At 31.0% G+C, this 13,730-nt stretch overlaps 1 protein-coding gene across 1 annotated transcript in view; it reads left to right on the top strand.

The window, feature by feature from the left end:
• Positions 1-6,338: 6,338 nt before the first annotated feature.
• Positions 6,339-13,730, top strand: part of LOC121114539 (uncharacterized) — a 316,164-nt gene continuing 308,772 nt past the window's right edge. Inside the window, exons 1-4 of the mRNA XM_071887240.1 lie at positions 6,339-6,442; positions 10,148-10,254; positions 11,294-11,530; positions 11,683-12,096. The gene's annotated coding sequence lies outside the window, so the exon portion shown is untranslated. The remainder of the gene's footprint in view (positions 6,443-10,147; positions 10,255-11,293; positions 11,531-11,682; positions 12,097-13,730) is intronic.

The following is a 13,730-nucleotide window of genomic DNA, read 5'->3' on the forward strand; positions in this document are numbered from 1 at the left end:
GCACTCTAATACGTGAACAACTAATATTCTTTGAAAAGAGATTTGCATTTGGAATATGAGGCATTATTCGTACAAAAATGTACGCATATTTTTATAACCATGACTCGCATATTTACGATTTTTGATATTATTATATTTTGCACATAACTCAAGAAATCAAATACAAAACGTAATCATGCATATATTAAATATATGTAAAATGACTAATGTATTTACTCAAACGGGTAGGGGGATTTGGATTAGGATGTTTGGCTCACAATTAAGTCATGTCATCCTTACAAATTTGAAATGAATAAAATCTCAGATGTATGTATCTATAAATACCCACAAATAAAAGGCATTTTAATGACCTCTTCGTGATTGGAATATGCAAAACAATTGTTTTTTATCTTTATATTGCCATCTACCTACGTACTTTTTATGCATATGTATAAAATCAATACAAAATCTAGCTAGAATGATGCTTCTACGAGTTGATTGTGGATTACATTTGAACTCTTTTTCGACAAATTATCCTCACTATCTTTGAACAAATTATATTTATGAATCAATTGGAGGGTTCACAAATTGTAAATTGAATTGGACATAATTGATCGTGACACAAAAATAAATGGATTGTTTTTATTGTACAAATGTCATATCAGGGCCCATCTAAGGTTCTATAATCAAATAAAGGTTTCAAACTGTATGTAGTTCAAGTTCTTGATTATTTACATTCATTCCACAAATTTGAATACAGAGCCTATTATTCACTTAAATTTGTTTATAAAATATTTGGATGTGTTGTTGGAAATTGTATTTAGAAGAGCCAAAATTGATTGTCACAATTAAAAAAATGAGAATTTGACAGATTTATGTTGGAAAGAGGGCAATATATGTCTCTTAAATCAAATAAAGATTCTAAACAACAGTGAAAATTATTTTGTATCTTAATCTATGCCATAATTTGAATAATAATCACAAAAATCCCAGTAACTTTTATATAACCTTAAATGTGACGTCTTTTAGATAATTTAAAGGTTCTGTAATATAGCTAACATTATTGAGTATGTCCATTCATACCATGAGTTTGAATAATATGCCCCTATGATAGACTTATAAAGCAAACAAATATATTTTTCATTGTCTTTATTTTTTGTTCTAGATTCCCTACATTGGATTGGTTTTTCTTTTTCTATATTAGTATTTTAGAGCAATATGTTTTATATAGTAATATAAAAGAACGTCCATCTCACTGTTCAATCAAATAATGGTTTTAAACTACCATTAAAACTCTTTGGCATCATAACTTATATATTGTCTACACTATGGAAAGATAAAAGTAATATTTACTTAGGTAATAAGATATCTTTAGTACATTTTAGAGTCAGATTACAGATATATATATAATACAACTAGGCAAAAGTAGGATAAAAATATTATAGATATTAAGGTTTGATTCCTTTATTTAGAAGTCCCATTATGACATCCAATAATTCACTATTTTCCTTAATATTAATGAAAAAAGGTTTCGATACTTATAAAACTTGATCATTGAGGGATCCAAATGGTGGGTAATCAACCATGATGATGTCATGTCCCAAACTGACAAAAAAAGTATTGACGTGATCTTTATTCTATCAGGCAACCTTTCATCCAAAAAGTAACAGAAGAAGGGGCCAAATATCATTTAATATTTTGCCAAATAATTCTGTTATATTATTTCTTCACTATTTTTAAAATTAATTACATATTATTAAAATCTACATAGTACTTTGTTCGATACTGTATTATAATTTTTCTTAGTAGTATATTATTACATATTACATACATATTATTTCTATGAAGAAATAGCCAAAAATTTAGTCTTAGAAATACATAATGGCCAATATGTATATTATATAAATGACGAGGGATTTATATTTTTGGAAAACAAAAAAATCCAAATATGCAGTTAGATATTTGAAAAAAGTTCAAAAATGAACAATTATTGACAAAAAATTATACTTATTGAAAAAACTATGACAAAATAAACGGGGTTTCCCAAGCAAAATAATTTTTTTGTGATAAAAAAAAATCAAAAATCCGCAGCTAATAACAAAATTTGAAAATAAGAATTAAGAAACTAAATTATAAATTTTATAAAAAAAATCAAATATTAATTTTTTTGCGACCAAAAAAAACCGGTGCCGATTCATTAATATTTAAAATAATAGTTAAAAAAATACTATTTTGCTATCAAGGGAGTCCACAGGATTATATTTTAGAGGGCTCCGTTTTTGGAATTAAAAAAAAAATTCAAAATTTATATTTTTGGGAAAAAAAAAATCCAAATATACAATTAGATATTTGAAAAAAAATCAAAAATCAACAAATATTAACAAAAAATTATACTTTGAAAAAACAATTGAAGAATAAAAGATTTTTCCCAATCAAAATAAAGTTTGGTAACAAAAACAATTCAAAAATTCACAGTTTATAACAAAATTTGAAGATAGAAGTTTAGAAACTTAATTTCTAATATAAATTATATAAAAAAATCAAATATTAATTTATTTGGAAAAAAAAATTTAATTAAATTCCAAATATTTAATTTTTTGAAAAAAAAATTACATTAATTGTAGCATACAATAAACTTCACCAAGCACAAAACTGTAAGTAAACTTTTCTTAAGCGTACACTTAAGCTTTAAGTATAATTTAAGCCTTTTTTGATCCAATGTATTAATCCTGTTATATAACTTAATAAAGACATCTAGCCAAAAACGCTAAGTACTTTTTACTTTAGCAAATATATTCAGCTCAGTTTTTTTCATTCTACGTATTTTTTAAACATCCAAAATATAATAATGAAACTTGTCTCCTGTATGAATTTCTGAATTAAAATAAAGATGAAATTGTTTGGGGTAAAAAAATAATGCAAATAGAAGCTTGCTTTAAGTCATAAAAGTTTATAAGCAAATACATTTTGAAAAAGCTATAGCCTTTCAGACAAAAAGTCCTTGATTTCATGCAATTCCACGAGTTTTATATGTTCAGTTACTAAGTAACTTCTTATTTTCAAAGCGAACTAACAATGAGGCCTATTGGTTACGACATTCTACCTCTGCTATTTTTCTTTTAGTCAATTTTGGGTAGTCAAATTTTCCTAGGACATAAAAAACTTGGATAGGAGTATAAAACTTCATATTTTAGGCATATACATCCATCCTTTACTCATAGCTTGAGTATAAAAATTACATAAAGTTATCACAAAGATAATTCAACAATCTCTTTGACCTTCTTGACTTTAACAAAAAAGAATATAATAAATTTTAACTTCTTATGAATTATTATATATTTTCTTATTCCTCTTATAGTTTACTGACAGTACACAGATAATTCTTCCCTACTTCAAGATGAAGTCTCTTCTTCGAAGAGGTGAGACACACAGACTTACATACTTTATTTACACTTCTTTTTGACAGCCTAGTTAGTCATAATGGAAATTGGACAACGGTTTGATGGATTAAAATTGACTTATATGGAATCCAATGGATTTGCACACAAAAATGGATCATGAGTGCTGTGTCTTTCATTATGTTGGACTAAAGTCCCATCCAGTTTAGTCTTACATATCAGTCCTAAAACTTATAACGTTCGGTCCTTGATGACGTCAATCTACTTTATTTCTCCTTGTTTTAATCATTTCTAGTACCGACAATTTAAGGACCGGTCTTAAGCACTGATAGGACTGGTCCTAAGACTAGACTGGAATGAACCACATAATGGGCGTTGGAGGGGGAGGGGCTGTAAGGGATGTAACCCCCTTCCCCCCCCAAATTAATTAAGCGTGCTTTTTACTAAAATTTTTTTGGTCAGGATAGAAAAATTGTCAATAAAATTTATTTTGAAAGAATTATTTGAAAAACAAAAATAATAATAATTTGTACAAGTTATACAGGAGAGCAAAAAATTTAATATTCGTAATTTTTTACAAAAAAAATTAATTTTTTGTAAATAGCTATGGATTTTTGTGTTTTGAAAAAAATATTTTTTTTTCCTTAAAATAGCTTTGAATTGTTTTTGTCAAAAATTTAATAATTTAAGCTTAATTTTTTAATTCTTTTTACAAAAAATTAAACTATTTATAAACAGCTGTGGATTTTTGATTTTTTTTCAAAATTTTTTAAATTAATTTATTTCTTTACATAATTCTTTATCAAGAAATTAAATATTATATTTATACTATATATGACTTAAATCAAAACTTCATTCCTAAACAATTTTTTGTGGAGATTTGACATAATTTGTTACAAGGGACTCATAACTTTAAAATAGCACTACTCTAAGTTGGCATTGGAATTGGTACATGTAGGGCCGTTGCGTTATTATTTAAAAAATGGCCTATCGTATTATTAAACTCCCCCCTTTACACACCACAAATTTTTAGGGATCTCTCGGCTCCAAAATTTTGATGTCCCTTCAAGTCCTGTACTAAATCTTAAAGGGGAGCCAAAATGGGACAGAAAGCCGCCACATAGAGCTATTCATGCTAAATAGTGTATCACCACGTGACGTAGTCATACATCAATCTTCACCAATTTTAAATCTTTTTAAAATTTGCCCTTATTTTTACATAATTAAGACCTAATTAATATTTTAATTAGGTCTAAATTATGTAGGAATAAGGTCAAATAAGCCTCTTATTTTAAAGATTTTTATTGATTTACTAAAGTAATGCAATTGGTAAGCTGAGGTACTATTTTATAATACTGGTAAAGATGATGAATTCTAGAGGGTGTTTTAAAATGTTTCTATGACTAATAAGAAGAATGGTACTAAATAGTGAGGAAATGATATTATGGACTATATTAAGAATCGATACAAATAAAAAATTTCTCCTTTGTTTAAAAACAAGTATGAAAATTGTATTTGGTCAAAATAAATTGCCAATAGTTCCTCTTTGCTCTGTTCCAAAATATATCTAACTGACTCCCCTATAAATACATCTAAACAGAACCAGTTTGAAGGGGGAATTGCAGCCGGAACATATTGTATAAGAGCCTGAAAATAAATTGTAATGAAAATCAAATTTTGGACCATTTTTGTAGTCGCAATCTAAACAGGTTTTTTTTTTTCGAAAGTATTATCATTCCTCATTTTTTCTTGACGAGATAACATCTAAGTATAAAGTAATCACTAGTGAGCGAAAAACAGAAAGTACAAATAAGGATTTGTTTGGGGGGTTATGAGTGTAAGTCCTCGTTGGACTCAGTGTAAAATTAAGGATCAATATCAGGGTGAAACCCTGCCTATATCTTCTTGCTATCTACGGAGTGGAATTGGTGTTTATTTCCATCCGCTCACGACTCCTTGAAACGGATCGAATGGAACGTCACATTAAATCATCTTCTTAAACATTCTTTCAAATTGTTTGGGGAACCATGTTCATTTTTAGAAGGTCATATTTTTTACAAATACTAATATTTAAGTATTGTATATTTCGTCGAAATGTATTAAAATATTAATAACAGTTTTTATATTGTAACGACAATTCATTTGATATATTAATTTCCAACGAAATTGAATACAATTTTGGAAAAAAAAACACAACTAAACCAACTGTAAGGAACCCTCAGAAACCCCCATTTATTACACGAAATTTGGGGCTATTTCGGGTACCACAGTACCCTAAAATGAGGTGAAACCCACCGTTGTTAATTAAATTTATGTTAAGGGCCCCTCTCAACACCCTAATTTACTATACAAAAATTAATAGTTATTACATATTAAATTTTCTGTGATTATTTTCTTATACATATAATATACAAAATAGGGCGTATCCGAAAACAGTCCTAACATTTGGGGGGTAAATAGAGGTTACGGGGGCTCTTAGTGGTTGCTTAAATAGTGGCGGTGGGTGTCATCCCATTTTGAGACACTGCGGTACCCAAAAAAAGCCCAAAAACTCGGATTGTATAAGGAGGTTGGAAGGGGGTCTTACAGATATAGGAGTGATGATGGTGAGGGTATGTTTCAGGTAGGAAATGTCTGAATGGAATATAATGTAACACCATTTGGAGGAGCCCCTTATTTTAAATTCTGAGGTCGACTTTTTATGTTTAGTCTATTCGACGTTTCTTCCATTCAACATTTGTTCGGTTTATGTGCTATTACTCCTCATTTTTTCCACACACCAATTTACAAAATATTGCCTCAATATTAAAAGATGTAGCCAATTAAACGTATTTTTCAAATACGTCGTTTTGATATTAATAATGATTATAGACTCCTTTTATTTTATATCAGATCCGCTATTTTTAATTATTTTTTCTTTTACTCTCTTTCTCTAGTAATTGCAACAGCTCAATCCTTAAATAGCTCTTCCCCCCACATCAAAGGAAAAAAACATTTCGCTCTCAAGAAATAATAGTTTCTTAAAGGCTCTACATTCATTGGAAAACCTGGACGAGGAAGATAAGGTTTGTTATATTTAAGAATATAATACTTTACAGTGTGCGCAAGTAAACGTCTCTGTTCAAAAACTCAAAATTTTAATTACTGATCCAGTAGTTGTTGCGGTTTTTTTCCCATTTTTCCATCATGACTTGTATGACATATTTAAATTTCAATCCATCAGTCTCTAAGTAGTCATTAGTAATAACTATTCCCTACTTTTTTTTACCAATTTTGTATGTTAAGTAAAATAAAGTTTTATCCCTAAAAAAAACTGATTTGAAAAAATATAACAACAAAAAGTATTAGCATGCAATAAAAGCCTCAAACAGTCCCTAGAACAGACATTGACCATTTTGTTCTCAGAGTAGTTGCCCACGACCTTAGAGATGGTGGTCTTCTAGTGATCCACCTTTCATAGTAAGGTTTAATTTGTGATGATCTCAATGGCACACTACTAAAAATAACCTAAAGGGTTCAAGTTGGGAATGAAAGTGTCACACGTCCTTGGGGAAGTAATCAAAAAAGTTTTTGGTAGTAGAACTCCTATTATTGGAGCTCTAGCATGCCATTTTGTAATATTATGGGCATTCCAGATATTGTAGACGGCCCGCCCTTAAATTCAACCTGAGAATGGCAGCAATGATTTTTTGGGTTATTTGGATGTCAAGATTGCCTCGATTTTACTCATTAATGCAATCACATGATCAAAAAACAGGGTACACACCTTTACGTCATAATTTATCTTTCTATATCGACATTGAAGATAGCGACAGTAGATACATGAAATCAAATATAGCCACTTTTTGATAAATAGGAAATAACTTCGCAAAGCGAAGAATATATTTTTGGTCTAGGAGAAAAGGGATCGTTACTATTTCGAGATATTCGGACAGTTCACACTATGAATAATTTTGAAAGTTAATGGAAGGTACCATTCGCTTAAAGAGGTTGTGAACTTGTCTATTTTGAAGTATCTAAGGACGTCATTCAAAGGAACTTCTTTGTAATCAAATCCATTTACTCCTAAAATAAATGATTACTATAAACAATAATTGTCTGATTCTACGCGGAAACTTATTCTAGCAGTTGTGATCGATTGAGTCAAGACCCCTCTCCTCCTACTTTATTAATAAAATATGTTTTATTTTGCGAATCATCTCTTCGCTACAGTTAACAAAGTTATTTACATAATATTCAAAGGTTACGAGGATTAATTTTTAACCATCCGTAGTCCCTGTCTCCAATTTCAAGATAGAAAAAGCAATTTTGACGTGAAGGGAAACTTATAGAATGGTTTAAAAAACCAAGCAACATCCTACTAAAAAAATGCAATTAAATAAACAGAAAAAAATCTTCTGCACTCTGTACACACTAAGAATATAAAACCTTTATAAAAGTTCAATTTGAATTATTGAATAACTTTTTATGTTTGATACGATTATTTATTGTAGTGATACAATGGGAGCGAGTTATCTACAAAATATGTACGTACATTGAATAAATCTTACTTAAGCATAGCTTCAGGATAGTGATAAGTGTGGTTAGCATTTTTATTTCCTCTCCTGGTGTATCATCACATAAAATACATTAGACACACAAGGATTTTTAGTTTTTTGATGGATTTTCTAACCTATTCTACTAAATGTGACACTTACTGATAGAAGCATGTAAAGAATAAAAAATCAAGGAAATCGAAAGTGGTTCTGGGTGGGCACCGTGTGATTATATATATGACACGTCAGCATAAAATCCTTCCAAATTGGTAGTGAATTAGATTTGTATTATTGAACGACGAGTCATTGTCAATTTCATAAATCTTTGTTTGCTTTGCAAATTACACTTTTAAAGTATAGCCAAAATTGACTGTCCCAATATAAGAATGATATATTGACATATTTTATTTTTGAGTGGGACCAAATAGGTTCAAATATTTGTTTTTTAAATCAAATTAAGATTCAAAACTATAGAAAAATCCTTGGGTATCTTAACTCATCACACAAGTTCAAATAATAAGCCGAATAATTGACCCAAATATCTCGATGAAATATTGGTCTATACATATATATGTTATTTTAAAATGTGGTCCACCAACAATTAAGCAAAGTAGACTGATTTTTCTCAAAATTCAGTGTAGATTCCATATTTTGATTGATTGACTAATTATCGTTCCTTTCAATTAACAAATTATTCTCATTAACCTTTTAGATGTGTCACAAATGGCACTTAAAGTAGCTAAAATAGATCGACAAAATCAAGAATGAACAATGGATAGATTTGATACATTTGGAAGGGCTATACGCTGTCTAATAAAAATCTCTTAACCCCAATATAGGTTCTAAAATTTAGCTACAATTCTCAGCTAACTTAACTCGTCCCATAAATTTGAATAATTTAAATTAGCCTAATATTGACTCAAATATGTCTATGAGATAAGGTCTTAAGGTGTATATTAAGTAAAAATGGGATTTTCTACTTTTTTGGATTTTTGTTCAAAATTGATTTTATGTTGATGTTGTCCCCTGAAACCTTGTCTCGCTAGGTATGCCTACATAATATGTTTATATGTATGTTATTTACATCAAGAGATATAATTTGAGACCCAACATGACGAGTTTCTATTTATAAATAAGAAATTTAAAGATTCTCATGTTATGGTCCCTAGTATAAATATGTAATTATGGTCTATGTGGTCACACAAGACCTCCTTTGATTTCATTCCTTTTTTTGTGTTCATGCTTCTATACTCACTACTGGTGTGGAGTTTACTTTTTTTTTTAAGCCCGCGTGTCCCACCCACAAAAAAAAATTAATAGTAAATAAATAAAGAACAAACTTTTGGTGGATCTTGGGTCTTTAAAATTGTGAAGTATACAGCCTGAATGGCAGACTATTTACGCACATCACTAGCATTCTTGTAGCTCTTATTATACTTTTACGAGACATCTACAAAATGCTTACTGTTTCAAAAACACATAGAAGCATCTCTGTCTAAATTGCAATACTTTTTTAAAAGGTGCATCTTTGTCCTCTTTATTATATATTTTGATATTTAACCCGAATAACTTATTGTAAACAATTGTGAAAGAAACCGTAAAAAAAAGAAAAATAACATAGTCAGCAATGTAATAAAAGCGTCATAACCAAAAGTATGGAGCTGTGCAGAGCTGCAGTTCTCGAGCTATGCACGCGTGGAAAATTACCATTACTTTGGTATTTTTAGGTACCTCAAGGGAAAGCTTTTGGGAGTCCGATAAACAACAAAGCACATGCTGAAAGCCGTCGTCATTACTGCTTGAGTCAACCTAGAGCCAAACTGTGTAAAGAACTTCTTTGCAAAGTTCCACACCAGATCAGAACTAGTCATTAAAAGCAAGAGGCCTTAATTGTATTTTATGAACTGAATTTTCCAAATCTGGTGATATTTTTTAAAATATAATAATTTTGTAATTTTGTATTTTCAAAAAGTGTTGCATTTTAGACTGTATTGTCGGTATTATATTCAAAATACGGGGACTATATACAGATTTAGAATTAATAAATTAATTGTATTTCATTAAATTTAACTTATATAAATAAATGTGGGATTTCTCAGGCTTTCAAAAAATCCCGGGAAAGTTGGTTTCTGAATACATAATACATCAACAATAATAGACTTGAAAACAAAAATATTTTCCAGAGTTGTTTTATTTTGTAAATAAAGTCTTATAATATAAATGTATTTTATGCAGAGTGAAGATAAGTCGTGTACCAGCAACGTGGTCAACGAAAATGACGACTTAATCCAAGAATTACAAGATGACTTTTTATCCCACAACTCTGATTCAGATGACTACACGTGAGTTAATATTTCAGTTCCTTATAACTAAATATGTGGCTGGTCAACACAAATGTAAACTACAATTTTCAAAAATATATTACTTTTATATTCTTTTAGGATTAAATATTATCAATTTCTATCTAAAAATTATTCTGATTATTCCTTTGGAAGACCCATAAATCGTGCTTAAATTATTAAACATTCAAATTAGTTTATTAAAAAATGTTCAGTTTTATATGAATACTATATCGTATTCAAAATAGGTTTCATATGTCAAATGTAGGCTTTAAATTAGGGATGGGACAATTTAAAAATAAATCCCGATGCAGATTCTGATGTAATGTTAATAAAAATTACTGATTCCGATTCTATGATATCTTAAATAATAGATGAAAAAACAATTTGGCTATCAAGGGCGTCCACAGGACTTTATTTTTGGGAAAGGGGCTTGGTTTTTGGGATTTTTTTTGGAAAAAGATGTAATTGTTTGAAAAAAAATTCACAGAAAGTTTTCAACTTTTTGAAAAAAATAAAAATAATGGTTAATTTCAAATATAAAATTTTCTTTTAAAAAGCAAAAATTCATCCATTTGAGAAGGGCTATTTGTTTCTTTCATAACTTAAAAAAGTAATAAATACTAAAATTCCAGTAATAAATAAGAATCGTAATCAAAAATTAACATTAGTTTCCCAATTCCAATTCCAGAAAAAACGCCCGATTCTCCGATAACTCGTGCCATCACTACTTTCAATAATAGTAAATCTTTTCGGGTAACTCAATTCATTTTAGAAATTTAAGTATAAGGCCTTTAATTAGCCGAAAAAAGTCCAAAAAGTATTAGGCTGTACCTATCTCAATCGACGTTTATTTTTCTTCAAGATTACTTTTGTGTTTACTCTCCACATATTTAATATATATAACATTGATTATAGAGATTCCTTATTGCTTTGGGATATGATAAAACTCCCTTCATAATTACCTTCATTTTGTTAAAAATCTCTTGTGTTTTTGTATGTTTTTTTTCATTGATTAAAATCAATGAACGTACCTTCTTAGATCATGCTTTCGACGTCTATCTGTTTTGGAAGAAGTGAGTGAGGAATCCGATCCATCATTGAGTCTTGCAGATGATCATCTTATCATCAACTCCTCCTTTTCCACTTTTCATAAGCCCCTGGGTGTGAGCTCATTTAATTCAAAGTCCTTGGATACATTCAATTTCCATTCTTCTTCTCGTCTCTTTAAATTGAGTCAAGAGGAGGAGGAATCCAATCTCTTTCGTTCTACCTCCAGGTGAAGTTGACTATTTTGAAAGAATGAGAGAATGTCTAAAAAAATATATTTTTTATAAATTACGCAAACTTTTTTAATGCAAGTCACATGGTGTTGTTCAAACACAGTCATTCATAACTGAGTAGTCAACTCCCCCTTCCTTTCTGACAAAGGCCTTTAATCATATCCGACCCTGGAACAACGACCACAACAACAATCACAACACCTTCTTCCACATCGTCCTCTTCAGAGGATTTAGAGGATCAATTACCAAAGTCCTATAGTACTCATCCTTACATTCGAGTCTCGATTTCTTCCTGTGAATCCGTCCTGTATTTATCCGCTCATTCTGAATCCCAACTCTCTTCCACCTTTGGCTCTCCACCCTTTGCGACACCTATAGGGAGTCCATGGAACTCTCCTCGAGGATCATTTGAAGTACCTTTCTTTTCTAAAAGACGACTCTCAGAGCCAGAAAATCCGTCCGAGCATAAACAGTTTTCAAGACTCTTGGAACTTCCACGTTGTCGGGGTAGGAGTCAGTCCCTCAAAGTGAGGTCCAGGAAGCGGACTACAATAGATTTATGGTTAGAACTTTGGTGATGAATAATTATACCCTTAATACTTAATGCATGAATCCCTTTATTTTTCTTTATTAATGTCCAGAATGAAGTTGTTTATCCCGGTCCTACAAAATTTGCACACATGAATATGGGCATGAGAAAAATTGCCCTCAGGAAAATTGCCATCAGCGGAAAATTGTCCGCAATTATACTATTTATACATATATAGTTACTCATCTACCGATATGTTCCGTATAGGAACGGGACTGATCCAACTAAGGATTTGTAGATACATTTCCCATATGGAGAAAAAATGTTGAAATAGATTGCGGCCGTTTAAGCTGCTATTGTAAAAAAGTACTTTGAATTTAAGAGGAAATCTGTAGGATTCTTAAGGCGGTGGCAGTCGTTTTTAATCTGCCACGAGGTCCCAAGTTTATACTGCACAACCTGCTACCCTAGAGCAGAGGCGATTTTATAAGGGTAATAAGGGCCATAGTTACCCTACACAAATACTGTGTGGCTCTGGTGCAATTTTGGAAATTAAGAGGGTTATTTTATCGTGTCCAAACTTCAGAGGGAAACACTATCAACAGAACCTTAAGGTAGGTTATCACATCTATTGTCCGTGTACATGCCTAAGTTTATATATATATACCAATGATATCGGGAAAAGAGTTTCTCTCACAAAAGTATTATATGCAGGGTGTGGTTTTAAAATTAGGAAATTTTGAGACCAGGACATAAACCTTTTTATTTCTTAAATTAGTAGAGATATTTACAAATCCATTTATATACAAACGTAGGGATCCTCCATGATCTTAATAATTCAATCTGCCTACCCTCAGCCTCAACCACAGCCTCCAACCTGGCACGGAATCTGCTTCGCCCCTTGATTAGGTGATCTTTATTCATATTGTTCACAGCCTCTATAATGGAGGCTGTGAGAGAAGCCAAATAGTTGCGAGCACGCTTCTCCAAGACGCCCCTCACGAAACATTCCAAAGGATTGCCGCCCAGGGAGCTAGGGGACGCCATTTCCATAGACAAGAACATCTCCAAATTGTCCAGAAGCCAATTTTGCACACAGATCGATCTGCCTTCTTTCTTGCTAGTGTTCCCATCCCTCCAGACTCGTTGAACTCCTTTGCAACTTTGTACAGGTTGGCAGAAGACAACTTGAGAAGGTCAATGATCTCTTTGGGCGCATGGCCTACACGGAGGGCGATAATCGTACTCGGAGGACATTTTCAACGCTTGGTAAAGATAACTTATACAAAATTAAACTGGTTTTTTGAAACTGTACGACTAAGGGTTCCCAAGAAAAATCGGTTTAGAAAAAAATCTTAATTGTAAAACCGCACCCTGTATATATATATATAACTGTAAGTGAGTGTACTTAGACGTGTAGACACACAAATGATGTGATAACTCGCCTTTAGATGGTTTAGATTTATCAGTAGATGAAACTCAATAAAAGTATTATCATGGCGGTCAATTTTCTGCAAATAATAATTTTCCTGAGGCAATTTTCTAATGGCAATATTCTGGATTGTATTTTTCACTTTTATTTTGAAGAGTCCCTCTAATTTATCTATAACCCCATTTTGAATACTATTAGTGGTCAAACCCCTCAAGCCACTCCCCCTCCCCCAAAA

Source organism: Lepeophtheirus salmonis, chromosome 3 (genome assembly GCF_016086655.4).
Source record: "Lepeophtheirus salmonis chromosome 3, UVic_Lsal_1.4, whole genome shotgun sequence".
Taxonomy (NCBI): Eukaryota; Metazoa; Arthropoda; class Copepoda; order Siphonostomatoida; family Caligidae; genus Lepeophtheirus; species Lepeophtheirus salmonis.